General features: G+C 38.8%; 1 protein-coding gene and 1 non-coding gene across 3 annotated transcripts in view; one reads left to right on the top strand and one right to left on the bottom strand.

Annotated features, from left to right (window-relative positions):
• IL1RAPL1 (interleukin 1 receptor accessory protein like 1) overlaps window positions 1-27,886 on the top strand; it is a 1,428,491-nt gene that overhangs the window by 96,012 nt on the left and 1,304,593 nt on the right. The window lies entirely within an intron of this gene.
• Window positions 15,108-15,214, bottom strand: LOC130039495 (U6 spliceosomal RNA). Its single transcript, XR_008794914.1, has one exon. It is a non-coding gene; the product is annotated as a U6 spliceosomal RNA (small nuclear RNA).

Here is a 27,886-nt window from a genome sequence, read left to right as displayed (position 1 = left end):
ATGAACATGTAGGTGCAGAAGTCATTTCTACTATGCTTTCTTGCACCTTCAGGATGTGTTCCCAGAAGTGGTATTGCAGGGTCATATGGAAACTCAATTTCTAGTTTTTGAATAAAAGTCCCTATTGTTTTCCAGAAAGGCTAGACTAGTCAGCATTCCCAGAAACAGTGAAAGAGCATCCCCTTTTCCCCACATTCATGCAAGCATTGGTTGCTTTTGTTCTTTTGAATGTGTACCAGTCTCTGTGGTGTGAGATGATATCTCATTGTTATTTTGATTTGCGTTTCTCTGATGATTAGTGATGTGGAGCATTTTTTCATGTGCCTTTTAGCCATTTTTATTTCTTTTTTGATGAAATAACTTCTGTTCATTTCTTCTCCCCATTTTTTGATGTGGTTGGAGGTTTTTTCTTGTACAATTCCCCTAGTGTCTTATATATCCTGGATGTCAATCCCTTATCAGATGGGTATTGGGTGAATATTCTTTCCCATTCTGTGAGTTCTCTCTGTATTTTGGTCACTGTTTCTTTTGAGGTGCAGAAGCTTCTTAGTTTGATATAGTTCCATTTATTTGTTTGTTTCCACTTGTGTGGTCAGTGGTGTTTCATCCTTAAAGATGCTTTTAGCTTCAATGTCATGGAGGGTTCTGCCTACATTTTCCTCTGTGTACCTCATGGATTCATGTCTGATATGGAGGTCTTTAATCCACTTTGATCTGACTTTTTGCTTGGCATTAGACAGAGGTCAGAGTTCATTTATTTGCAGGTAGCTATCCAGTTTTCCCAGCACCACTTGTTAAAGAGGCTTCCCTTGTTCCATTTCACATTTCTTGCTCCTTTGTCAAAGATTAAGAGGTTATATATTTGAGAGTATGTGACAGAATATCCAACTCTGTTCCATTGGTCTGCAGGTCTGTTTATAGCCCAGTACCATGCTGTCTTAATTACTACTGCTTTGTAGTACAGTTTGAATTTGGGGAAGGTGATGCCCCTATCTTCTTTTTCCCAAACAATACTTTAGCTATTCGTGGGGGTTTATTGTTCCATTTGAATTTCAGGAGTGTTTTGTCTATTTCTTTGAAAAATGTCATAGGTATCCTGATAGGGACCACATTAAATTTCTACAGTGCTTGGGGAAATATTGCCATTTTCACAATGTTAATCTTCCCTGTCCATGAGCAGGAGATGTGCCTCCATTTCCTAATGTCCTCCTTTATTTCTTGAAGTAGCTTTTTCTAATTTTCCTTGTATAGGTCCTTTACCTCTTTAGTTAAGCTGATTCCGAGGCACTTGATTTTCTGAGGTACTATTGTGAGCGGGACTATTTTTTTAATGACTATTTTTTCTCTTTCATTATTTGTATATAAGAAAGTCATGGACTTTTGGGTGTCAATTTTGTAGCCTGCCACTTTACTATACCGATGTATTGTTTCTAGGAGCATTTCTGTAGAATCTTTAGAATTTTCTAAGTATAGTATCATATCATCTGAAAATAGTGATAGCTTGACTTCTTCCTTTCCTATTTTTATGCCTTGATATATTGCCTAACTTCTATGGCCAGTACTTCTAGTACTATATTAAATAGGAGTGGTGAGAGTGTACAACCTTTTTAACTTGTGCCGATCTTAGAGGAAAGGCTTTTGGTTTCTCCTCATTGAGAATGATGCTTGTTTTGGGCTTGTGGTAGATGGCTTTGACTATATTGAGGAAAGTTTCTTCAATGCCCATTTTGCTGAGAGTTTTCATCATAAACGGGTGCTGGATCTTGTCAAATGCTTTCTCTGCATCTATTGATACAATCGTATGGTTTTTATCTTTTCTTTTATTGATATCATGGATTATGTTGATTGACTTGCTATCCTTGCATCACCAGTATGAATCCTACTTGGTCATGGTGTATGATTTTTTGATGAGTTGTTGAATTCTGTTTGATAAGATTTTGTTGAGGATCTTTGTGTCTTTGTTCATCAGGAATATCGTCCTATAATTCTCTTTGTGGTATTTCTGTCCGTTTTTGGTATCAGGGTGATATTTGCTTCATAAAAACTGAAAGTGTTTCTGATTCTTCAATTTCCTGGAAAAGCTTAAAAAGAACTGGGAGTGAGCCCTCTTTAAATATTTGGAATAAGTCACTAGTGAATCCACTGGGGCCAGGACTTTTGTGTTTGGGGATACTATTTATTACCATTTCAATTTCCCTGATTGTGATAGGTCTGTTCAGGTATTCCAGGTCTTCTTGGTTCAGCCACAGGAGGCTATAGGAATCCAGGAATTTATCAATTTCCTTGAGGTTTTCTTGTTTCATGGCATAGAGATTCTCATAGTAATCTCTGAGGATTCTTTACATGTCTGTAGTTTCTGTTGTGATGTCCCCTTTTCATTTCTGATTCTGTTTATTAGGGTTTTCTCTCTCCCTTTTTTGTGAGTCTTGCTAGAGGTTTATTGATCTTGTTTATTTTCTCAAAGAAACAGCTCTTGGTTTCATTGATCTTTCGGATAGTTTTTTTTGATTTCCATCTCATTAATTTCTGTTCTAAGTTTTATTATGTCCTTCCTCTTGCTTGGGTTGGGCTCCTTTTGTTGGTCATTCTCCAAGCTCTTAAGCTGTGAGGTTAAGTTACTTATGTGGGCTTGCTCTTCCTTCCTGAGGAATGCCTGTAGAGCTACAAACTTTCCTCTTAATGCAGCTTTTGCCGTGTCAATTAAGTTCTGGTAACTTGTATCTTCATGTTAGTTCGTTTTCAGGAATCTTCTGATGTTCATTTTGATTTCTTTTCTAAGCCACTCGTTCAATATGAGCTGTCTAATATCCAGGTGCTTGATTAGATTTCATGCTTGTGTGTGTGATTCACTTCTATTTTCAGCGCATCATAGTCTGAGAAGATCGTTGATACAATCTCTATCCTCTTAATTTTATGGAGGTATGTTTTGTGGCCCAGCATGTGGTGTATCTTGGAGAATGTCAAATGCAGATTTGAGAAGAATGTGTATTCAGCTTTTTGAGGATGAAGTGCCTTGTATATATCTACTAAGCCCCTTTTTCCCATTTCTTCCCTCAGATAGAGTATGTCCTTGCTAAACTTGAGTCTGGTTGATCTATCAAGAGGTAATAAAGCGGTGTTGAAATTTCCCACTAGTACTGTGTTGCTATCAATGTCTTTCTTCAAGTCTATGAGTAGTTGTTTTAAGTACTTTGCTGGTCCCTCCTTAGGTGCATATACCTGTAGGAGTGTGAGTTCTTCCTGCTGTGCAGTTCCCTTGATCAATAAGAAATGACCTTCACTGTCTTTTGTGATCTTCTTCAGTCTGAAGTCAATGTGGTCTGATATCAGAATGGCCACCCCAGGTTTTTTAAGGGAGTCGTTTTCTTGTAGGATTGTTTTCCAGCCTTTGACTTTGAGTCTGTGTTTGCTCTGACCGTTCAGATGTGTTTTTTTGCAGGCATCAGAATATTGGGTTCAATTTTCTAATCCATCCTGCCAACTGGCATTGAGAGAGATTATTGTTGTGGGGCTTTGTCCCATCTTTCTGTCAAAGTTTGGTATTTTGAGTGGCTGTTTTGTCTTAAAGTAGCCTGTTTAGTTGTTCTTGTAAACATGGTTTTGAGTTTACCAATTTGTACTACCAAATTAAACTTGCATTGAAATTTAAGTACAGGGTGTTGTTCCTACTGCTGATTGCATTCAGTATTACATTTTTGGGGAACCATACCCAGCAGTTCTCAAGGCTTCTGCTATGTGCTAATGGATCATGCTGGACTGGGGACTGAAGCCAGGTCCACTACATGCAAAGCATGAGCCCTATGCATTATGCTATCGATCCAGCACCAGTCATACACATTGTCCTCTGCAATCTTTCTGCTGTGAACCTAGATGGCAGATCATTACTCATACATTGTTTAGCAGCTGCATGAAACTTATTAGACTTTTATCCACATGTCTCTGATATTTACCAAGAAATGGGAAGGAATTATCAAACCTGGATTTCTAGTTAAGCCAGGTATCTGGGCAATAAGAATTCATTCTGAGTCACTGACTGGATTAACTTTATTGAAGGCAGGAATTGGTGTAAATAACTATATAAACATAATGTGTCTGGTCAGTAAAAACATGTATTTTGGCCAGAAAAGTAAAACACCTTTTTTTCTCAATATTTTTTATTCTACCAGAGGTATTAGAGTGTTCTCCATCAGGTCCATCCTTGCCAGGGGAGCCTTTTGCAGTAGCAGTAGCATTGACATCACCCAACTGTTTTCTTTGCCTAGCTAATTTAATAAAAAAAATGATTGAAACCAGTAAGTCTGCACTGGTATTTATTTATTTTTCCAATGCTTTCCTAAATGAGTTTTATAGTATTCAGGGCATAGTGTTAAATTGATTCACCTTTCTCGGGATGAGAATGGTAAGCAATTTGATTAGCTTTTCTCTATTTTTGTCTTCTGACATGTTCTATTATAACTAAGAAAAATTATAGGCTATTTTTTTCTTAGTGAAAATAATTTATATTCGATAGTGTTTTCGTGTCTGCACAGAGCATAATCTCTGCAGGCTTAAATATCAACGTTTGTAGTTGTATGGCTATGATGGTATTAAGGACAGTTCCAAAGACAAATTACACTTTTAAATGTTCATGATTCTGAATTTATCCTTCAGCCCTTATAATTGAACTTGGTAAGCCAGCCACATTCCCATGTGTTTTATCTAGTGAACCAGGGAAGAGTTGTTTAAAAAAATTATATGACCACTAAACATGAAAAATAAAGGGAGTCTTGTTACCATGAGAGACATAATTTTATTGATCACTCAATTAAAAGCTGCTAAATGAGTGAATGAGAAGATAAAAGCGGAAGGTGGTTGATATCTTTCCTCCGGAGGGAATGTGATACTCTACGGAAAACTGAATGACCAGGATCTGTGTAGCTGAAGCACCCTCTGCCTTTCAGGGGAGGGTCCACCACTCACTCTGGGCTTTCCTTTTGTTGACTTTCCATTCTGGAGGAGGACCCTGGAACCCCAATTCACTTCTGTGTCCCGGGACTGGGTCATGCTTCTCGACCCGACCCCTCTTCACCTTGTGCCTAGGTTCTGAAACTGGATGTCACCATAGGGCCTTGCCTCACTTAAAAAATTGTTTGAAAATTGATATATTTTGTTTCTGTTAACGTTTGATTTTTTTCCTTTATTTTTATATCCTTAGATAACCAGAGTCCTGTACAAATTTCTTGGGTGCAAAGGGGGTGGAGGGACAAGTGGAATAAGTTTAAGGAACGCTGACCTAGTGGCAGTCTCCGGCCTGCTCTCTGAATCCTGAATTCCTGTGGCCCCTTTGACCACCTCATTTCACACCATTAAAAACGTGCTCATTCTCCTGGACTTTCTGCTTCGGTTGCAAAGTCTGCTCTCAAAAACCCAGTATACTCTTGCATGCTCAACACAGTCAGTGGTGAATATCTTAGTCAAGAAGAGCTTTTCCCTAATCTTTGACTCTTGGGCCTGGAAAGTTGAGTGCAGGGTCCATGCTACGAAAGGGATCAGGTCACATATCATCAAGTGAGATTGTGCAGAACTTGGGAAGGCAAGATACGTGATTCTGTTGTTTATTGTGTTTGACATGGTAGACCTGCAGGGTTTAATAAGTGACTTAGTAAAGACCCCCACTTCATAAATTGCCTGTGACTGTCAACAAACAGTTCAAACAATGATTTAGTCAATACAATAACTGTAGTTTGAATACCTCCCCGTAATGTGTTATTGCTGTTGTTATTTTGGAGTCACACCCAGTAGTACTCAGGAAATATTCCGAGCACTATGCCCTGGTTGGTAGTGCTGGGGCTGGGGGAGGGGGCACATGGTGCCTGGATCCAATCCATGCACATACCCCTTAGGCTATCTTGCTGGTCCCAGGATTGTAATCTTAACTGGTCACTCAACAGTTTTATCATGCAGGTATCCTGAAGGAAAACTGATCTACCACCTGATAAGGACTCTTTTGCTTTCTCTAACAGGATGGTGGCCTGCTTGAAACAGTACTAAATAACCTTGATATTCCACCAGCTGGATTTGTGACTATAAAAACCTTCCATTTATACAGCCCCTTGGAGTACTCTTATTATTACGAGATGGGATGTTGTCCAATCCAATAGTCTTTTAATAAAGCCAATTAGATTTTTACATGTACTAGTTGAATTTTTAAAAATAGCTGTAAGGATAGATTTTATTTCACTGACTAACTTTAGTTGTATATGAGAAAACGCTGGGTATGGTCACTGCTTTTGGAAACTATGATAAATTTTCATTTTAGCTGGGTCTGTGTAATCAAATAAGAGTCTTCATCTTCTGGAAAATAATAAAGAAGCATAGATTTGTCTTTCCGCTTATTGAAGATGCATAATATTAGACTAACACTGAACCAAGCCATTGTCCTATAAATTTCGTTTTGAATTTGCATTCTTTAAATGAATTCCTAAAAAATTATATAAAATTTACTTTGCAGACTAGACAGAAGCTTCTTTAGCTTGGCAGTTGTCTACTACTAATACTCATATATAAAATATATAAGTATTTTTCTACTCATATGTTTTCTTTGTAGCAACTATTTGGCTTTATTGTTTGGTGGATAAGATAAAATGAGTAACATGTAAATGGCTCCTGATGGCTAAGGTAGTTCTATTGTGCTCAATAGTTCTACTCTACCTCTCTCTCACAAAAACTGACTCCCATCTTTACTGATAACTTAAATGACCTCTATCTGTAATATAGGAAGAGAGACTCTAAGTATGGCAATGAAAATTATTAAAGCTCCCCTTTTCATTTTTGACTTTGTGCCAATGAAATGTTTTGAAAAGGGTATATTTTATATATCAATTGTTTTCATGATCTAAGTTAAAATACATGCAATGTCGATGCATCCTACTTATATTTTGAACTGTCCTGATTTTCAAGTAGTCAAATTTTTCTAACTACATTATAATCTACTTGTCCTACTTTTGCAAAAATATGGTCATCCTGGAGATATATTTATTTTGGAAAAAATAACCACAATTTTACAATTTTCTTGGGTCAAAATAAATTTGTTTTCATAGCTTGAAAAATATTCAAAACAGCATTTAAAATGTTTTAATTTTATTAATGCAGCACGATTCACAATGTTATTCATAGTTGGGTTTTAGACACACTATGTTCCATCACCAATCCCATTGCCATGTCAACTTCTCTCTGTCAATATTTCAGATTCCCTCCCACATCCCCCTCCTCCCAACCACCAGCTTGCCATCTTGATTGGCACGTTTTTAAGTTTGGTTGTGAAAGTTTGGATCTCACACAAAACACAATCCTTTTAATTAAAGATACTTTTATAGTAATTCAATGTGATTTACATTAGTTTTAAAAAAAAGTCATTAGTAATAGGGGTTGTAAAGGTGGAGAATAAATAAATAGGTCTGTATGGTCTGCAAGCTGTATTAAGACGTTTTTAAGGCCAGAGAGATAGTATAGATGGTAAAATGCCTGAGTGGAGCCCTGTTAGATTGCCCCTGTTATATCTGAGCACTGCCAAGAATGATCCCTGAGCACAGATTCAGGACCATTGGGAGTGCTGCCCTCACCAAACGAATTTGACTTTTAGACCAAAAGGAACTCATTGCATCTGAAAAATATTTAGCCTTAAGAGCTCACTGGAAGAATACCTTCCATCTCTCACACCATTGCCCATTACTGAGATCCCTGCCACTGTTGCTGTAATCCCTGACATCTCAACAATTGTATTTGTGTGTGTGACCTGGGCAAGTGGTGCAACTTAGTGTGTGAGCCCACAACAAATTGTGTGACCCCAGGTCATTGCAACAACAACAGCGATACCAATAACAGAGGGAGGGAGAAGATATCCAGATCTAATTTTATATTCTGCATGCACATTTTACATAGTTAAGTCTCTGCTTAATGTTATGTGTGGGCTCTTGGAAACTTGAAATGTATTATCAGGACAGCAGGCCTTTCTTTGACTAATGTAATCTTGTTCATGCTGGGTATGATTGTTTTTCTCTCATGGATCTTAGACTATCTAGACATTACTTGAGAGCCCAATATACACTTAAGCCCCCAGGATAGCGTGCCTGAAAAGATTGGTTTAAAACAAGAAAAAGTCCCTTATTTTAATGCTCAATACATATTTTTTTTTAAAAAGTGGATGTTATAGTTCATATATCTAGAAGGTGTGCATTAGTAATGATTGGAAATGAGAGGAAGAAAGACATATATTTTACTTGGTGGAGTACATGGCTGAGATTATTAGACACCTAACCAGAATATATTCCATCATACAATACAGACAATTCTTGACCTCAAGCACCAGCTGTGAGCAGTCATCTTTTCTTGAAATCTGGTGCTGGTTCTAGAAGATTTTGCCAGCAGTCATTAAATACGGAGAGTTGGATACTGGCCATGGTGTCCTGTTTTTTTTTTTCTCTTACACATTGTAACGGAATGACATTTCATACCAGTGTTATAACTCACCTTTTATGCATTTCACATGTGTGCAGAATTCAAGTCAATGCTTTTTGACCTTTTTTACACTAGAGGACAAGCCTATATCTTGCACTGTGGCCCCCAAATTTTTGATCAGTGGTTTTCAACCTTTTTACGCTGTGAGCCCACCTGGATTAGTGGACTAGTGGTTGATCACCACCGGGCTAAGTGACTTTTTCCCTGTAAATGTCACATATGATTTATTTGGTTTTTTTCTTTGTCTCTTGATCATCACCCTCCCACCCCAAGAGTGAAGTTGTTGTTAATGACATTATTTGAAAAGCCACAGATTCTTATAAATTCCCTGCCTTATCATTGGAAATGACAAATCATGAACTTAACAAGTTTTAGACTGAAGCCTGCCTTTAAAAGAGGCATCTCAAGGAGGACATTTTTACGTGTAATTTCCAGGAAGCGAACTATTTTTCAGGGAGCCTGGGAGTTCCTAGTGGATTTCTATGTAACTTCTGCCAGTGGTAGATTTTGAGACCTGGAAAATAGACTCAGGGAAAATTGAAGCAGGCAAGAGAAGCTCCCTCCTTATTGTCAGTGAAAGGAAGCGGCTGACATGGCTTGTCAAGGTAAGTGGGTCTCATTATCCCTGAGCAGTTTCTACCAGACCAGCTAGCACAAGGAATTACCCTCTTCCTCAAGCATACACTACAACAAAGGCTGCTTTTCATCCAAGGAGGAAATAGAGCACAGGAGAAGAGAAAAGAAAGCACCAGTTAGTGTGTATTAGAGTATTTAGAGTATTTTTAAGACAGAGTATTTTTAAGACCGAGTGCGCCTGAGAGATGGCATGAATTCCAAGTTCATGTTTGGGGTGTGTGTGGTGGGGGGTAGCAATGCTCAGGAGGCCTGTTGGTTCTCAGCCAAACAGGCTAGTGGTTCAATCCAGGTGCCTGAGGATGTGGTGCTGTTAGCCTTGATGTGCCAGCGATTACCCAGGCTATCCTCCACGTGCCCAAGGGGCCTCTAGGCAGCACCTGGCAGTGTTTGGGGAAACCATGTGGTGCTGGGGACCCATGCCTGGGGTGGGGGCAGTCATTTGCAAGGCATGTGCTTTAACCCCCTTCTCCCTCTGACCTGGGATTCACTTTTCTTGAAATAAGGAGGGGCTAGCTTAAAGTTATGCCCCACCCCGGGGCTGTAGTCCTGGTGTGGGGTGGGTGGAGGGGTTCAGCCTGTGCTTGTTATGCGTATTAGTTTGCTAGGGCTCCAGTCAAAAAGGATCACATGCTGAATGACTTAGCACCCATTTATTTCCTATTAACATGCATTGGTTTTCTGTTTTGGAAGTCAGTAATCTGGCATATGTCCAGCTGCGAGGGCATTTGCCTTGCATGCACCCGACCAAGGTTCGATCCCCAGCATCTGGTTTCCCCCCCATCCCCGCCTCCCACCCCCACCTCCCACCCACAAACACCCCCAGGAATAATTACTGAGTGCAGAGCCAGAAGTAACTGCTGAGCATCGCTGGGTGTGACCCAAAAGGCCAAAAAAAGATGAAAAAGTAAAAAGAAAGAAATCTGGTGTCAGTCTCAGAGGCTAAAATAATGGTGCCGTTAGGGCTCACCTGCTGTTTTCTCCAGCTTGGGGGGAGGGGCTACCCATTTTCTCCAGCTTCGGGGAGGCTACCTAGACCCCGTGGCTTGTGTTCTGCCTTCCAACTTAAACTCCTGCACTCAAAGAGTGTTGGGCCACTGCTTCCCTCTCAATTCCTTCAAGGACACACTCTCTCTGTCTCTGTCTCTGTCTCTGTATCTCTCTCTCTCTCTCTCTCTCTCTCTCTCTCTCTCTCTTTGCCTTTTGGGTCACACCCAGTGATGCTCAGGGATTACTCCTGGCTCTGCACTCAGGAATTACTCCTGATGGTGCTCTGGACACCATATGGGATGCCGGGAATCGAAACTGGGTTGGCTGTGTGCAAAGCAAACGCCCTACCCTCTGTGCTATCGTTCCAGTCCCAACTCTCGCTTTCTTGCTGCCCTCTTTTTAAACTTAAGGACCCAGAAGCCAGGAGATATTTGCCAGACTTGTTTCAATTCCTGGCACCTCAGGGTCCACCAGACTTCTCCAGGTGCAGCCTTGGAGGACCCCTGCATGGAGTGGGTGACCCCCGGGGATCCCCTGTGCTGAATGACCCCAGCAACATTGCATGCTTGGGCCCTTGCATGGAATCCCTGAGAGTGGCAGATGGGGCTCCCTGGATCATCTCCTGAGCACTGTTCTGGAAGCCTAAACACAAAACCAAAACAGATTAAAAATATAAGATAAAATAAATAAGGACCCCCATGAACTCACCCAGTGGGTCCAATAGAATTTCTCATCCTCAAAGTGTTAGTTGAAGCATATCTGAAACTTTCTGCTTGCCATGTAAGGAAAATCTTTTCTTTTCTTTCTTTTTTTTTGCACCTGAGGACCTGGAAATCTTTGTGGGAGTCACTGTTTTGTCTACAGCAGTGTTTGTCAACTGCGGGCTATATGGCCTCTCTGTGGGTCCCCAGAATATTCAAAGGGGACCACAGCACAAAACTAGAGGACAAGCTGGTAGCAGAAGGAAGGAAGGAAGGAAGGAAGGAAGGAAGGAAGGAAGGAAGGAAGGAAGGAAGGAAGGAAGGAAGGAGAGAGAGATTCACAGACAAAGGTCTCGAAGCACTGGCATACTGCGTGGCCAGTATTTTTTTTTGTAGGGGGTGAGGAATAGGCTCGGGGGTCGCTCCTGGATCTGGACTCTGGAATTACTGCTGGTGGTATTTGAGGGACCAAATGGGATGCCTGGGATCAAACCCAGGTGGTTCTGTGCAAAGCCAGAGCCCTGCCTGCTGTACTACCTCTCCAGTGCTCATTTTTTTTTAATGAAGAAGAAAAGGGCAGAAAATAAAAAGGAGATTTTGTAGATTTCTTTTTATTTTCACACAGAAAATATGCTCCTTATGTTTTCCAAGTACTTTTGCCTATGATATTTCGTTTTATTATCTTCCATTTCATATGGATGAGTAAGATTTGAGGCTTAACGTGAACTTTCAGAAAAGATGAGAGATCTGGGATATGAAGCTCACATATTCAAGTCCCTTCATGACATTATAGCGGCCCTCTAGATTTCCAGCATCTTTTTCAGCTTCTTCACACCAAAGACGTGGAAGGGTATGGTGTCGTATGAATGCATGAATGTTTTGTAAATATCCTTTCTTCATGTTAATATCACTAATGCCTTTCAAAAGGCAGGTGGAGTGGAGTGGGGGAGGGATACTGGGGACATTGGTGGTGGGAAATGTACACTGGTGGAAGGATGAGTTTTTTGATCATTGTATGACTGAAACTCAGTCATGAAGGCTTTTGTAACTATAAAAAAGACAATAAAAATGGTTACTCCTTCTGAATTCATGTAGCAAGATACAGTAACACTTCTGATGTCTTTACCATGTTGTGACTATACCTGAACTGTAATGTTAAAAGCACTGTACTGTAAGCACTGCCTCTTTTTGTTTACCGATTTGCTCAAGTGGGCACTAGTAATGTCTCTATTGTGAGACTTGTTATTATGATTTTGGGATATCGAATACACCACAGGGAGCTTGCCAGGCTCTGCCGTGGGGGCGGGATACTCTCTGTAGCTTGCCGGGCTCTCTGAAAGGGATGGCGGATTCAAATCCGGGTCAGCTGTATGCAAGGCAAATGCCCTACTCACTGTGCCATCGCTCCAGCCCGTGATGTTATAAGCAACATTTAATTTCAATACTTTGATTGCTATTTTTGTCTATTTTAGGCGTAGGGCCATACCCAGCGGTGCTTAGGGTGTACTCCTGGCTCTGTGCTCAGGGATCATTGCTGGTGGTGCTCAGGGGAACCAGATTGGGTGCCAGGGATCAATGCAGATTACCTGTGTGCGAGGCATTCACCTTACCTGCTGTACTCTTTCTGGCCTTTTGATTTCTTTTTTTTCTATATAATTATGAGATGTTAGGACACAAGATGTGTGGTATATAATGCCATAGAATTGTTGACACATCTGTGAATTTTGGATATTCTTGAATATAGGAATCATGTTTTGTTTACTTTATGGTTTTCAGTTGTGAGCTAAGCACTTCAACCTCCACACAATATTAGGGTTTTTTTAAAAATAAATTTGTGATGATTTTAATTATTGAATACTGACTAAATCTTTGGCTTTGAAATGAACCAAAAGTTTTAAATTTGTGGTTTTAATTTAATTTCTAAGTTAATCTCACATTGATAAGCAAAACTATAAAGTACATTATCATTTGAAAATGAGCCATTTCATGGGTCCCCAAAGGCTCTTTCTTTGACTCTAAAATGAGGAACAAAATAAAACTAAACTAAAAAAAGTCACAGATAATGGCAGAGCCTTTTACTTTGGGAGACTGGGGAATTGGTAAAGAAAGTTATGACTCTAAATGTCAAACGAGTTAACTTTTTATGAACTAACAGTGTACTCTTGGAATATTTGGCTGCTGCTAGGATACTGTAACTCGTTGATAAAAATCACCTTCTTTGGTTGGATCGACAGTCTTCCCTCCAATTATAGCATTAATGTTTTCACTTATCACTTGTGAAACCCTTGCTACCTCTTAGTTCCCTTGTCCAGTTCAGTGAAGCCTGCCTTTCCTCATAAGCCACCTTTAGTTTTTAATTTCATAACTACCCCACGTTTAATTTAGTTCTTAGGGTGATATTTACTTAGAATTTATGTCATATCACCATTGTGGTTATGCTTAATAGTTCTCTGTTCTCTGGGATTTTATAGGTGAAATAATAATTACCTAATAATTTTCTATTTTATGGAACTAGGTTGAGCTTAATTACTGCACAAGCTTACTTGTGAACGTAATTATTCCCCTAGTGCCTACATAGATGTTCTCTATGAGGAAGATGAACAAAGGCTATCACATTTCACAGATTCTAAGCACACATTTAATATCTCTGAAATCAGGATTTAATTTGATTAAATTTATAGTTGTCATCTTTTAATTAGTAGCATTTATTTGCTCTGTCACTCTCAGCCTCACTTTCTCACTGTCTCTGTCTCTCTGGTCCTGGCGAATGAACCCAGGGCCTCATGCATGCAAGGCATCAGCACTACCGCTCAGCTACATTCTGGTTTGAGTTTGCGCTTTCTTACTGGTACATGGTGGATGGTGGTTTGTCTTCGACTCATTAGAAACTTTGTCTTCATGAAATCTAGCCTTTCAAGTGATTTAAAACAGGACAAATTCCATTTGGTTTTCACAATTATTTACAAATGTTTACGAAGCAAGATTTAGAGCTTCTTCCTACTTAAGATTTTTGTCACTGATAGAATTTTTATAGTTTGAGTGATTACTTGAAAATTAAACTAATATGCAGATAAACATTCTTAGATGATATAGTTTAGGGAATGCATTTGGCAGAACTAAATAGATTCAGTGGGAACTTTATTTTTCACTTTTTTTTCCTTTTACCCCCAAAATTTATTTTGTGAAAGCAATGTGATTTGCTAAATTATTCAGTATTGTGTTTTAGACATACAATGTTCTGTCACTGATCCCACCACCAGTTTCATCTTCCCTCTACCAGCGTTCCCAGGTTCCCTCTCCTACCCCCACACCCACCCCTGCCTGCCATCTCAACCCACACCTTTTTAAGCTTGTTTAAATAACTTTGGGTATCATGAGTCCAGGGTTGCTACACTTGATCTTAGTCAAAAGATGGAGAAGCAATGTTGTTGCTGACTATGTGTTTTGAATATTTACATCTATCATTCCCCAACACAACTGATGTACCTTGACCCTTGTCCTTTGTTGCTTTTCATACATCTCTTCTCCCCCGCCCCCTCCAAACACTCATTGTCTTTCCTTCTCCTCCCTATGCTTTGGGACCAAGGGTTGTCTAGGCATCCCCCTTTCGACTATTATATTTACTCATCCAGTTACTCAGAATACCACATATAAGTGATATCATCCGATGTTTATCCTTCTCCTGGGTTACTTCATTTATCATTATATCTTCCAGTTCCATCCATATTGCAGCAAATTGCATAATTTTATCATTCCTTATATAGCTATATAGTATTTCGTTGCATATATATGCCACATTTCCATGACTCACTGATCTGTTGTTAAACATCCAGGTTGGTTCCAAATCCTAGCTATTGTTCTGAGTGCTGCAGTGAGTAATGGTGTGCATGTGTCCTTTTGAATGAATATTTTTCTGTCCTGGGGTAAATTCTCCCAAAGTGGAATTGCTGCTCAAGTATAAGTTTCCTGAGAACCCTCCATACTGTTGTTAGGGTTGAACCAGACAACATTCCCACCGGGAATGATTGAGTTCCTTTTTCACCACATCCCCACCCCATATTGCTCCATTATTTTCGCTATGTGCTATTCTCACTGGTGTGAGATGGTATCTCATTGTTGTCTTGATTTTGATTTCTCTGATAGTAAGTGATGATTTTCATGTGCCTCATTCAGTGGGAACCAAATACTAATAGTAATCGGAATTCCCCTTATATGTTTTGCATTTTTTCTTTTTTTCCCTTTTTTAAAAAAAATTTTTATTAGACACCATGAGGTACAGTTGTAGACAAAAATACAGAACGCTTCACGAATTTGTGTGTCATCCTTGCACAAGGCCAATGATAATCTTCTCTATATCATTCCAATTTTAGTATATGTGCTGCCGAAGCAAGCACTGCATTTTTTCTTGATAAACAAATTATTCTATCTCAATTGATGAGCTGAACAGAAACAACTAACCAAATGAACTGATTCACCATGACCTTAAATTTATGGCAGGGATTGGGCATGTCTTACTGTTATTTCTATGTATCCATATATCTTCTCTTATATTCTCAATAAATCTATAACATTCAATTGTAGTTATACATTTTCGCTGTCACTGTCACCCCATTGTTCATTGATTTTCTTGAGCGGGCCCAGTAACGTCTCCATTGTGAAACTTTGTTGTTACTGTGTTTGGCATATCGAATATGCGCGGGGAGTTTGCCAGGTTTTGCCTTGATACATTTTCACAAATTCAAAAATTTGATTCTTACAAAATATTATATATTATATTTCACTGTCACTGTCTTCCCATTGTCCATCAATTTGCTTGAGTGGGCCCAGTAACATTGTGAGACTTGTTACTGTGTTTGGCATATCGAATACGTCAAGGGTAGCTTGCCAGGCTTTGCCGTGTGGGCAAAATACTCTCAGTTGCTTGCTGGGCTCTCAGAGAGGGGCAGAGGAATTGAACTCGGGTTGGCCATGTTGGCTGCGTTCAAGGCAAATGCCCTACCTGCTGTGCTATTGCTCCAGCCCATATATTATATATTTTATATACATGATTATATAATAAATATTTATAAATTTATAAATATACAAATTTCAGTATATTTAAACTAAAAATATTATTCAACTAAAGAAAGCCATTCCTATAGATTTGTATCCAATTATTATAGCTTTCTTGTAGCTCCCCAAGAGGCACTTCTTCTGTATTAACTGTTTCCAGTTTTCTTTAGGGATTTGTTTAAGCAATAGTGAACTGAAATATTGGTTATCATCAATGCAAAAAAAAGCACAGTGTGAGTTCTTGAAGAGGAAAATGTATTTGGATATTTTGTCAGTTGTAGAATTTTCTCTCTTATTCTAGGCATGCACATATTTTCACTTTCCAGACAACATTAAAATTAATGGTGTTTACTATAATAGAAATTATTTTCAGGTTTTAACAATTAATTCAGCTTTTAATGAACATCTCAGTAGCCTAGGGGAAATTGCAGATATTACCTCATTTGTTGTTTTAAAAATACAGTTATATCACTTTAATTATCTAATGAAAATGGAATTATTCACTTTAAATATTATGGAATGCTTTTGAGTCTGAAGTTTCTCTCTGTATGTTTACCATCTTCCCTTTTGTATCACTCAAATGATCCTGCAAATGACTACAAGATGTTATGGACAAAGGATGAGTAATTAATGAATAATATCCTTATTTTCACTTACATTGTATATTTGTCTTTGTAGCACTTAGGGAAGTTTGCAAAATCTTGAAACAAGTACTCATAAGCAGAAATTTGTCACATATTCTCAAATGATAAAATTACCTTTGAAATATTTTTCAGAACTTACAAAGGGACAGTTCATTCATGGATTTTTAGATAATAGTATTCCTTTTTTAGGTTTTACAGTCATGTATTTCAGAATGTCTTCATCGTACTGGAGCAGTAGTAAAATGGCCAACCCAGGTTTGATTCCCGGGACTCCATATGTTCCCATGAGCCCATCAGGAGTGATCCCTGAGCACAGAATCAGGAGTAAGCCCTGAGTATCACCAGCTGTGCCCCTCACCCACCAAAAAAGTAATCCCAGAAAAACAAAACCAGAAAAAACAATGTTTTTGATGTCTTGAGATAGTGTCATCAAATATGCTCTTTATTAAAATCAATTTCTAATGCCTTTGCTTTCCATATTAGTTATTTCCTCATGGTTACAAATACCGTGTCTTTTGATTTTCCTTCTAGTTACTCCAAGGCCATCCTTACTATATATACATTTACAGAGATGAAAAATAACAGTATTTTGTTGTTGTTACTAGGTTTTGATGCTCTCTCTCTGTCCCAACAATAATAGTATTAGAGTTATTGTAGACAGGATGATCTGCTGAATTACACCTTTAGGCTATTTGAAAAGGAAATGTAAACCTAAATGGATTTGTGATTTGCATTCTGTTTATTTATTTTGAAAAGGGACTGAAGATTTAGAACAGGGATTAAAGTGTTTGCCTTGAATATGGAGACTCAGATTTGATACCAGGAGCTGCATATGGGTCATATGTGCCCCTCCAGGAGTGATCCCTGAGCTCAAAGCCAGGGGAACATCATGAGAATAGCTGGTGTGGTTCAGACCCCCACTACCCCAAATAAATTATTATTTGAAAAGAGGTTTTGCTATACTTTTATAGAATATCATTGTGAACATATGAATGTAAAAAAAAACTAGTTAATGTTTTCATTGGCCAACAGAAAGCTGCTTTAACAAAATATAGCTGCAACTATTAATTGAAGAAACTACTATTTAAATAATATGTTATCCTACGTCATGTATCTGTCAAACTTGATATAGCCTTCAAGTTGTTTTTCCAGTTTTTGTCTCATCAGGATGGTGAAGTTGGTACTATTAATTGTTCAAAGTAGGGAACTAAGTCATAGAGGGTCTTCTGTTCTTATGAAAAACAAGCCTTTTATATAGTATCAATAATTTAGCCCACATTTTCTGACTGAAATTCCTTTTTTCTCATCATTATAAAGCTTCTTATTTGGTGCATGGAATGGTGCCTGCACGGTGAAACATCTTCATGGAATGAAGGATCATGAACATTATTCACCCAATAGTAAACATGGAGCTGTTGAGGGCACTTCGGATTTTGGAATTTCACAGCAATTGTCCCATTAGCTAGACTGACAAAAATAGAATGTAAAGGTAAGGTAAGGTAAAGGACCTCCCATTGATCATCGATTTGCTCGAGCGGGCCCAGTAATGTCTCCATTGGAGACTTTGTTGTTACTGTATCTGGCATATCGAATACGTCACGGGGAGCTTGCCAGGCTCTGCCGTGCGGGTGAGATACCCTTGGTAGCTTGCCGGGCTCTCCGAGAGGGGCGGAGGAATCGAACTCGGGTCGGCCATGTTGGCTGCGTGCAAGGCAAACGCGCTACCACTGTGCTATTGCTGCATGTTTTATATTCCTGCCCATGCTGACCAAGAGACTTATTTATTGAGTTAAGGATGGAAGCCACATACTAGTCCTGATGTGGTGTGTGTGTGTGTGTGTGTGTGTGTGTGTGTGTAGTAAAAGAATTATATTGAAGGACGATTCTAATTCCAAGAAGAATATGAGATTCTCCAGAAGAGAAGAAAGGCCCCCAAATAAAGGAAGTTTTTGCCCTAAAGAGGAACTTGGGTAAGTAACCAACCCCAGGTTGAAGTGCCTTAAAGTAAAAGAACAACTAGGCACCCAGAAATGGAATGTGAGCAGCTCCAGAATAGAGTGCCTTCTGATTTATTTTTTAATTAAAGTTCATTTTATATTAGCAATGGGGAACAAAATAGGAGTCTTTACAAATATATACTACATATGCAAGCAGGAGATTAGTTTTCTCACATTTAAATTCACTGGGCAAATGTAAATTTGTAAATATTTAATAGAAGGAAAAGAATAAATATAGATAGCAAAGGGGTTCCTACACCCATGAGTTTATCTCATTGTAAAAGTTGTTTACAATTAGTTTTGCTGTTGTTATTTTACCCACTTGTATTAGAATTCAAAAGGTCCTTTGAGATAAATAAGTAAATTATTTCATAAAATAAGACTTCTTGCTCACAGAGTTTTCCTTTTTTTGGTCAATACTGCACAGAGATTTTTTGAGGGCCTTAATAACAATATTTATATACCAAATTTTAAACAAAATATATACCTTCAAGCCTTCTATAAGATACTCATAGAAGTATGCTACAATTTTCACAAGCTGAATGAAATTGTTTTCCTGAGCCTTGACAATCTAGAGATTGGATATTTGTACTGTTAATGAAAAATATCCATACTTTTTGGTTTTGCTTATATTTTGTTGTTATTGAGGCTGTCGGGCGGGTGAGAGCCCTTCCCACCCCAAGGGACCCAGTCCCAGCAGCCAACCTCCACTACCCAACTACCTCCATGCTCCAGGCCGCTTTCCTGACCTTGCGGCCGCGAAGACACATTATAAGACATTTCCTACCCATTTTAAACAATTACTACACCATATCTGATGGGGTTCAGACAGTAGGCAATCATAGAGAAAAATATATAAATATATGCCTCTTGGAGAGCCTGGCTAGCTACCAAGAATATCCCACCCGCACAGGCAGAGCCTGGCAAGCTCCCCGTGGCATATTCAATATACCAAATACAGTAACGACAACAGGTCTTATTACCATGACCCTGAAAGAGCCTCCAGTCATTGGGAAAAGATGAGTAAGAAGAAGCTGCTAAAATCTCAGGATTGGAAGGAATAGAGACGTTACTGGTGCCCACTCAAGTAATTCGAGGATCAACGGGATGACAGTGACAGTGATTGAGGTTTACATAGTGTTAATATTTAACTTTCTTTTTTTTCTTTTTGGGTCACACCCGGCAATGCACAAGGGTTACTCTTGGCTCTGCGCACTCAGGAATTACTCCTGGCAGTGCTCAGGAGACCATATGGAATGCTGGGAATCGAACCTTGGGTGGCTGCATGCAAGGCAAACTCCCTACTCGTTGTGCTATTGCTCCAGGCCCAATATTTAAATTTTTTGGCATACAAAGTTATTTCACCACCAACATTCCCAAAACACACCACTATGTTTCTCATCTGGCATATCTCTCCCACTTCCTATACCATTCCTCCTCCCTTAATTTCAGTTCTGGTGTCAGAGTCCAAGGACTTGTTTTCATTGAACCTTGTCCTTTCTCTTACCTTATTTCTTTATATTCCACCTGTAAGTGAAATTATCTTGTATTTGTTTTTAGTGACTTATTTTACTAAATGTAATACTCCAATGTTTCTTCCAGAGTTGTAGCAAAAGGCAAGATTTCATCATTTCTTATAGCTGAGTTGTATTCATTTGTGTATGTATACTACAACTTCTTCATTTGTCCTTGGGCACTTGGCTTGTTTTCATATCTCTGGCATTGTAAATAAGTAGTACTGCAATAAACATGGATGTGCACATATCTTTAAGAATAAGTATTTTTGTGCTCTTGAGATAGGGAGCAAGGAGTGGAAATACTGGACAATGTGGCAATTGTGCGATATTTTGCAATATTTCAGTATTGTTTACCATAGAAGTGAAACCAGCATACATTTCTACCAACAGTTTCTTTTCCCCCTTTTTCCTGCCAGCATTGTTTTCAGACTTTTAAAAAATATTTTCTTAAAAAAATTTATTGAATCACCATGAGATAGTTATAAGCTTTCATGTTTGGGTTACAGTCACACAATGATCAAATACCCATCTCTCCACCAGTGTTTTCAGACTTTTTGATATAGACTGTTCTCAGTGGTTTAAGGTGCTATTTCATTGCATTTCTCTGGTAATAAGTGATTATGAACACTTTTCCTTATCCCTGCTGATCATCTGAATATCTGCTTTAAGGAAGTATATGTTGAACTTTTTTCTTTGAGTGTGTGTGTGGAGGGGGGTGAGTTGGGAGGTTTGCAGGCCGCACCCAGCAGTGTTGTGTGGACATTTCCTGGCTCTCTGTTGGGGAGTGATCCCAGTGGTGCTCATGGCACCATATGCAATGCCAGAAATTGAACCAAGGTTGGCCATGTGCAAGGCATCTTCCTATATTTTTAATGGTGTTTTGCTAGTCTGTCCAACATTTTGGTGACTTAGGGAACTTGGTTATTATCCTGCCTTGGTTACTTCCTACCTATAGACTTATAAGCTAGTATGCTCTCCATGGGCCAGAGAGAGAGTTCAGTGGGTGGGGCACTTGCACACAGCCAACCTGGATTTGATTACTGGTGCACGCTATGGTCCCCCAAGCACTGCCATGAATTATGTCTTACTGCAGAGCCAGGATTAAGCCCTGAACACTTCCAGATGTGGCCTCCCAAACCTAGTATGCTCTTTATGTGTATAAAATAGGAATATTTGCCACTTAGACTTATTAAGAGAATTTGAGCTAAGATATATAATCCACCCAACTCTAATTTGTCACATTTGAGGGGTTTAGTGAAAAGTTATTTTTGTCATTATTATTAACTTAACATTATTTCCCTTGCTGCTTTTGAATGAAAATGTGTACAGGCAGATATATCAGGAATTAGAATCTATAAATGCAGTCTGAATTTTTCATTTGAATAGTGACTTCTGTTTTGCTGTGGTGCAAAAATTATTTGAATATGAAACTACCTGAAATTATAGCAATTAACCATTTCATCAGCAATTAATGGACTGTTAATTGGCTCATTGATAATTTTACTTTTTTGACTGAAAGGATGTCCTCAGGAAATAGCAACGGAGAGTGTGCAATGGATACTTTAGGTATTGTTTAAACAGAAGCTGCTGAAAATGCACGATCTCAATAAGTTTCTCTTTCTATGTGTATTATGATGGCCAGTGCATTCTTTTTCACATTCGAGCTCTGTGTTTTGTATTTTCAATCAGCACATTTCTAGTTGTTAACACCAAATTTGATTCTCATGCCAGCATATGGATGTCTAATTAATAATGCAATGATTTGCCAGTGTCCCTGTAGTTAAGTTTAGTTGTAGACTTGCAGGTGCATATGTTTCTCTTTATAAAAAAATAGCAGGCCTTAAATTACAAAAATAAAGCATTTCATATTTTACATGAAAGGCAATTTTTCTTCCTTCCTCAGTAACTAGTATTTGAAATAATTATACTTTATAGAATACCTTATAGTACTACAATGGGATGTGTTCAGCATAAGTCTCAAAAACCCTTGTTTTCGGGGCTGGAGTGATAGCACAACAGGTAGGGTGGTTGCCTTGCACGTGGCCCGACCTGGGTTCAATTCCCAGCATCCCATATGGTCCCCCGAGCACTGCCAGGAGAAATTCCTGAGTGTATGAACCAGGAGTAACCCCTGTGCATTGCTGAGTGTGAACCAAAAAGCAAAAAAACAAAAAACACCTTGTTTTCAAGGTGCTTTTTTTCTGTCTCTCATCACGCCATCTCTACTACCTCCCTCCCCACCTCTGCCCATCTAGGCTTTTCAAATTGTTGTTTATATTTTACCTCTTTTTTTCTTCAAAGTCCCACTTAACCTTCAAACCTTACTGTTTGGTGCCCTTTGTTTCCTTTATTTGCTGAAAAAAATATCTTGCTAAGATCAGCATGATGACCTTGTTGCTAAAGTCAGAAGAAATTTATTCTTTTCAGCCTTCAGCCCTTAGCAGTATTGGACAGTTGACCATTTTATCCTTGAAGTAGTCTCTTTTGAGCAGGAAGATTCTGCTAGATTTTTCACTTTTAAAAATTCTTTGCTTCTGGGCCCTCAAGCTCTTCCAGGAATTATCCCCAGAGTGATACTGCACTTGCCTTGGATACTGCTGACCTGGGTTCCATCTTTGGTATTCCACATGGTTCCCCCAAGTCCTCCAGGAATGATCCTTGAACTCAGAGCCATGACCAACCCCTTAGCACCACTTACTGTGACCAAGAAACTCAAAAAATATTTCCCGTATTGAAAGAGTACTCTTCTCAAGCACACTCTTCACTTTACATGTCTGGTTTAATTACAACGTATGTAAATCATTAACTAGTTTTAATCTTAAATACAAATCTCAGAGGATTTAAAGAAAGTCACTGTCATTGTCCTCCTGTTGTTCACCGATTTGCTTGAGCGGGCCCAGTAATGCCTCTATTGTGACACTTGTTACTGTGTTTGGCATATAGAATACATCATGGGTAGCTTGACAGGCTTTGAAGTGCCGGTGAGATACTCTCAGTAGCTTGCTGGGCTCTCTGAGAGGAGTGGAGGAATCAAACCCGGGTTGGCCGGGTTGGCCGCATGCAAGGCAAACACCCTACCTGCTGTGCTATTGCTCCAGCCAAGATATAAAGAATACTTTTTAGTCTATAGGATATCACCTGGGAGCTCAACATCTTGTTGTCCCATGAGATGAACTGTACTGGAAATATTGTTGTTCTAGGTTATAGTGAAAGGGAGTTCTAGAGTTTTCATTCCAGCTGGTCTCTGTCATGGTGAAAGAAAGTTCAAGAGTTTTTATGCTAGATGTTCCATGATTCTATGTGAAAGTAATATCTGCCACTTCCAGCTTAGAACTCTTTGGACAAGATTAATGTATCTATACTAAAACACATCTCTATTGGGAATCTGGTATGTAGAAGTTGAAAATATTTGCTAAGAAACAGTTAGCTCATCTGGTTTTCAAATGTTTGGACTAACAACAAAAAATAAATTTATTTTGCAATTAATCTCATCCAAAAATAAAGTCCTAGATAATATATAGGGTCATTACTGCTTGAGGGCTAGACTTGGATCCTCAGCTTGAGAGGTATATAATACCTATAGTTAGTTCAGAAATGAAAAAGGAAGGGTATTTGAAATATAAGAATTATGTCTAGAAACAAATATTTCTAAGGCACCTTCCCTGCAGTGTAAACTGTTGGTAACAACAGCTTTCACCCAATTGGTCAACATTACCATTGTATTTCAATTAAAAGCCTTCTATCAAGAACAGTTTCATCAGAGAGTAGTAGCGAACACTGTGTAGTTGTGAGGGACTTGTTAGTTCTGTTTTTTTTCTCTCTCTCAGGATAGACTTGGTTTCCCTGAAAATAGTGAAAAGTTTTCAAATTTCAGTGACTTAAAAAAGCACTTATTTCTCACTCTGGTTAGATGCTATATTTCTGTGGGTCAGCTGGGACACTGGTTCCATATGGTTCTCACTTTCAGACTTTGATGGAACAGTTATTATCTGGAATGTTGAAGCAGAAAGAGCAGGTTAGTGAGTCTCCCATTGGTAGTGCAGTGTTGTTTTGGTTGGTTTGTTTGTTTGGAGGCCACACCCAGAGATATATATGGTTTATCCTGTATCCAAACTCAGGAATAACTCCTAGAGTACTTGGGAAACAATATAGGGTGCTGGGTGCAAGGCAAGTGCCCTATCCCTGTACTATCGCTCAGAACCTGCAATTGGAATGTTTTGCTCTGTAGAGCCATGTCACTTTCTGTCACAAGTCATTCATTAGTGACTTAGTGACTTAGTGAATGACCTCACTATGCAGTTCTTCCACCTGATGACTTTGAGATCCATTTTCCCACTCTTTCCCTAGTTTGGAAGGGACTTTGTTTCCTAGGCTTATCTGCTCTCTGACTTCCAGGGATTTCGACTGTTGGGTTATAGTTGATGGGATAATGAGACCAGGAGGAATGGAGAAATTATATTCCTTTATCCTGTCTCCCTTTCAATTTTGGAGGGCATTTCTAAGGGTTGTGACTTCTCTTCAGTTTTACCCTCTAGTGGGCAAATTGTGGTTTCAGCTTCAGCTAGTGAGTTCTGGGCTTTTCTTTGACTACAAACTTTAACCACTTGCTTCCCACATGGCTTTGGTACATTCTAGTGATCTCTTCTGAATTCAGTGTCTTTCTCTGTAGCACGTCAATAATCATAACTAGCTTGTAGATATCTGCATCGTGGTAAATATATATGTAAGAAAGAAACTGGCATATTAAAGCTACTAAAAATTATAGTAATTTTGACCTTTGTTCAGAAAAGAATGTAGTCATTGTACATTTTATCAATGATTGTTAACCAGCACAAAGGATAGAAAAACTTTTGCTGACTGTGTCCATTATTCACATATAGCATTTAAATCAGACTGTGAAACATGGAAAAGAATTACAAATGCAGAGTACAATTTTGGAGGATTAAAATAAATTTAGTAAATATTTCCTGAGAATAATGTTATATATTGTATGTGTGTGCACGCATGTTTATCTGCATGTATTTCTATTTATGCTTCTATATTAGGTGAACACTTTATAATTGTACCCATTACTGTTCATTTTTTCATTAAACTTTGTATTATTTTTTTAAAAAACTTTTGTGGTTCTAAATTTCTTCAGTGTTATTTTTTTTTTAAATTTTCTGGAAAGAAAATTTCACTGGGTTGTCTTGACTGGAACATCTTGATCTCTTACTCTGTGGAGGACAGAAAAAGTGTGTGCCTCATTAATGGTCCCCCTAACAATGTCTGTCTTTGTGGGGGTTAGAATTGATGTCATTTTTGGCAGCTATACAGCTGACACTGTTCTGTGACATTGCAACATATTCAGTACATGCTTAATAGGAAACCCTTTTCCAAGCAGTAAACAACTCTTCACAAGGCAGCACTGCAAAGCTCTCCTTTGCCATCCAACAGGAAATCAACGGGACTGTCTTTTTCTTCTTAGTTAGAAAAATACATGCCTTTACTGATGTGCTCTTCATTAAGCCGTCTGCGGATGTGCTGCCCATCCAAAGTTTCAGGGTTAAGTGATGATTTTCAGAAATTGTTGTGATGATCTCATTTTGCTTTTGTCATAAAATAACTCTTATTTCATGTATCAATTAATTTCATGGAATATCATCTCAGTGCCCAAACTGAATTTAGCATTTTGATGAAACCCTGCTTTGGAATGGCAATAAAGCCCATTTTGCCCATTTGCAGGTATTTCAAGTATCAAATTGGATGAATCTTTTTAATTTTCTTCTACTGAATTGAGTTCAAGTGAATTTGATAGGATTATTAGGGCTGCTGGTGACTGGAATGACAATGATGACTTAAAGACAGAACCAACGGGGCTGGTGTTATTGGTGAAGAGATGCTTCAGACCCTTCATATGTCAGCAGGAAGCCACGCTCCATGATCCTACAATCGAGTTCTTCCTTCCATACTGTACCAGCCTATTTTACTTTGAAGGCATTAAATTTTCAATCAATATTCAATTATGCAAGACAAGGAATGCTGGTTAAGTAACTGTGTCTAACTTGCTGAGGAAATGTATTTCCAAAAGAATTCATTAGGGCTTCTAGGTTAGTGTTCATATTTCCTACCTCTGGTTAAATATCTGAGTGGTTGTGCTGGTGGAACCCGCGCTATTAACTTCCTGTACGAACTCATCTGTGGTCGCAGCAACTTGATTTGCTTGGGAAGAACCTTTATCAGCTCCCTTGCTTGGAGTTCTTGACATCTGTTACCCAGGAAACCAAAGAACTGTCTTCCTCACTGCACTTTGCTTTTCTCTGTCCTTTCATACAGCTTCCGTTCAACATTGCTTTCTTTCAATCCTGCATATTCTTGTTTCTTTCATTGTCTTTTCTCTCAGAGACCAGAAGTTTTGATCACATTCATTTTTCCCCATGAAGTTGACTAAGTATTTTAATTTCATAAATGAAATATCACTCTTGTTTTGTTGCACTGGAAATTGGCTTAACATATTACTCACTCTTGCTCAATCTACTGGGCAGGCAAGAGGTTATTACTTCCTAAGCTACCTTCTAATTTGAAAAATATGAAGATTTCACAGGTCAACACTTAGGCACCATGAACAGGGGAGTTTTTAGCATATTAATTGGGCTCCGAAGAATTCACTACAGTTAATGAAATTTGTGCTTGTTATTGAAGATAAATGGAGAGTACAACTGAACCTTTTAAAAGAGTTTTTTGTAAACTGAAATGAAACAAACAAATTGATAAGGTAAGGAATGAATAAGTGGATAGTTACTCAGACTATGAAAGATTTTAATCCATTTTACTTCGTTCCTGTGTGTCTCGACTATTTTAGGAATACTTAGGTCCTAGTTAAATTGGGCAAATTAAGACTATCCTGGGATCTAAGAAGGAAAAAAAAAGGCAAGGAACTATCTGCTCTATCTCCGATTTTCCTCAAAAGCAAATTTCTCTAGTTATTGGAACTAACATCTACTTTCCTAAATTTTTTTCTATTCTGCTCTTCTGGTTTTCCTGGCATCTTGCTTCCTAGATTCTACATTTCATCCATCTGGTTTTCTTTCTTTTTTTTTCGAGGAGTCATACCTGGTTATATTTGGGGGCTACTCTGGGCATAGTGCTCAGTGGATGATGCAGTGCCGTGAATTCAACATGGGGATCCCACATGCAGAGAAGAAGTTCCAGCCCTTTGGGCTACCCCTCATTTGGCCCCTCAGATACCTATTTTTTCATTCACTATTTCAGACAGACTTCACACTCTCTTTTTCTCTACTCATTCCAGTTATGTTGTTTTTGTAATGTGACCCTTCCACTTGTGTGTCTCCTGGCATTGTGCCTTTAGGCTCAGTGTTGACAAGATTGTAAGTTCTCCCATTTGAGGTGTATTCAGTGAAGTACGCCATAGAGACCTGGGCACAGTGCTTCTCCTCAAGCACAATAGCCAGTGCCATATGGAAGACAGGCAATAAAGAATCGATGGCTAATTTTCTTTCCACCTTTTATTGCCTATTGTATTAGTAAACATGTTATCAAGGTTTTCACCACATGCCAGTTCCTGTGCTGGGAGTTTTGTGTGTCATGCCTCATGAAAGTTGCTGTATTTCACAAAGGAGCAGAGGAAAATTATGTCAGTTACTTCTCTGGGCATGCACGGCAGAGCCTGGCAACTCCCCATGATGTATTCGATATGCCAAAATCAGTAACAACAAGTCTCACAATGGAGATGTTACTGGTGCCCGCTCGAGCAAATCCAGGAGCAACAGGAGGACAGTGCTACTTCTCTGGGGTCACCCCGTTATTAAGTTGGGGCACAGCAAGAATTTAAATCCCGGGGCTGGAGCAATAGCACA

This window comes from Sorex fumeus, unplaced genomic scaffold, assembly GCF_029834395.1.
Source record: "Sorex fumeus unplaced genomic scaffold, SorFum_2.1 ptg000086l, whole genome shotgun sequence".
In the NCBI taxonomy this organism is placed as follows: domain Eukaryota; kingdom Metazoa; phylum Chordata; class Mammalia; order Eulipotyphla; family Soricidae; genus Sorex; species Sorex fumeus.
This window is presented reverse-complemented; position numbering and strand designations above follow the sequence as displayed.